The following is a 2,223-nucleotide window of genomic DNA, read 5'->3' as shown; positions in this document are numbered from 1 at the left end:
TATATGTATAACCCACTGCCACATGGGAAGTAGCCTGTGACCAAGAACATGTCCCTAGCCCTTTGAGGTATAGTCTTCCCTCTTTAAAATGGTAAATATCTATTTTTTAACACTGAAATAAATCTCATATATAGAAAAAATCTGATTTGAAACAGAAAAGTCTGGGATAGTCTTTTGTGATAGACTGTGGTGGGGAGAGGAATTATCAATGACAAGACCGTTTAAAGCTATCATTCTAAGGCATGACTTACGTAAAAATCTCAGGAATTGAAAACACATTAAATTATTTTTGCTATAAGGCCCTTAATTTTAGCATCACTTTCAGCTCCTTTTCAAGCCCTCTGATTCCAAAAGACTTATTTGTGTGTTCAGAGTTGCATATACAATTACGGAATGATAGAACGTTCTCCAGTGGTACTGGTTAAAAGCACAACCTTCCAAAGAAATGCCAGAATTTTGTTTGTTTGTTTGTTTCTTTAGCTAGTTTTCACATCATAATTGAAAAGCATTCAGAAAATAAGAAGCAATTATAGAATTCTCCAGGTTGCCCTGCAACAGTAGTGCTAAGCCACTTCAAACTACGGCAGCAAATCACATAAGTAAAATGAGAGCTGCTGACCTCCAGCTAGAACAGCAGCCACCGCATCGTCTCTTGACCTTCAAAGCATCCTGACCTGGCTCCTTTGTTCCCATTAGCTCAATCACTCACAATTTTGTGTGGGGCAAACTCTGTGTCTGCCTCAAGTAAGAGCCAAATCCTGAGCAACTAATTCCCTCTTACAGTTATTGTTGATAAGTATGCTAAGGAAAAACAAAGCAAAAAACAAAAATCAGAGATTGAGGCCTAACAACTTAGAAACCGAATTTTGTGTGTGAACATACTCAGAGTTAGGAGTTTCCCATAAAGCTTGGGCTTCTAGTATTTTGGGAGCTGTTGGAAAATGTGAGGGCAGAGCTGACCATCCTGTGTTGCAGGTGTCCATTGGGGAGAGCAGTGCTTTTCAGGAGAGCCCTGGGCTCTTGTCAATCTTCCCAGGTGACAGTCGACAACTACTTTACTCTGATTCCAGCTATTTACATCAGGTACTGGGACACAACCAGTGTGGCTCATTCCAACTGCACACCTCCAAAGATGGCTCAGCTACATAATTTGTGAGACCAAGTGTGAAACACAAAGGCTAAGTCTCTTGTTTTATAATATAAAGAATTTCAAGATGATGACACCAGATCATCAAACCAAGTGTGGAGCTGCTGTGATTGTGAAGCCCTGTGTCACAATGGCATGAAGCCAGCCCTGGAAGACGAACAACTTTGAATTCACTTTGACAGTGCAAATCCTGTGTTGAGTGGTTCTCTTGAGAGAAATTCTAAAATGATGTCAATTCTGGACAGACTAGAAAGGCAGACAGAGCTGCAATGGGCAAATCAATTCGCCCAGCATTCAAGGAATAAAGCAGATATTTTAAGTCTACTTTGTTGGTTTGTAGAAAGTTTCCAAAATTAGTTTCTACTAAAAAGATAAATTTGTACCTGGACATGGTGGTACAAGCCTGTAGTCCCAACTACTCAGGAGGCTCAGGCAAGAAGATCGCAAATTGGAGTCCAAGCAATTTAGTGAGACCTTACCTCAAAAGTAAAAATTAAAGGGGCTGGGGCTGAAGCTCAGTGGTATTGCGGTTGCCCAACAAGTCAGAGTGAGGCAGGAAGGCAGGATGTGGCTAAGACTGGCTGGGAAAGTAGGTGTGGCCTATTAATCCTAGGACACATGCACAGAATAGTTCTCAAAGCCCTGCTTCAGGATTTTTCTAGACAACTCGAGCAGGTTTTTGATAGGATGGCCTGGTCAGCCCTGGAGAAATACAAAAAATGGACAGCTGCCATTGTTTGCTATCAGGTCTCTTCAGAATAGCTCACTGTATGCTGTATGGTGCTTTTTTTTTTTTTTTCTTTTCCCTGCTTTTACTTGGCCCAAACTCAGTCCCTAGAGCCTGTTTTTTTTTTTGTTTTGTTTTTTGTTTCTACTTCTAATAAATGTGAAACTTCACCTTGTTTTGATCATTTCTCTGTCCAGGACTGAAATAACCTAGAAATCACTTCCAGAAGGAGACTTAGCACCCCAAAGCCTGGTAACAGTACCACATTAAAACTAGGATAAGTTAATTTCAAAAAATTATAAAGTAATACACATATGGTAAAAATTCGCTTGTCTCCTCAAAGCATCAC

Source organism: Fukomys damarensis, unplaced genomic scaffold, assembly GCF_012274545.1.
Source record: "Fukomys damarensis isolate Sample0158 unplaced genomic scaffold, DMR_v1.0_HiC HiC_scaffold_30, whole genome shotgun sequence".
Lineage (NCBI taxonomy): Eukaryota > Metazoa > Chordata > Mammalia > Rodentia > Bathyergidae > Fukomys > Fukomys damarensis.
Note: the sequence above shows the minus strand (reverse complement) of the source record.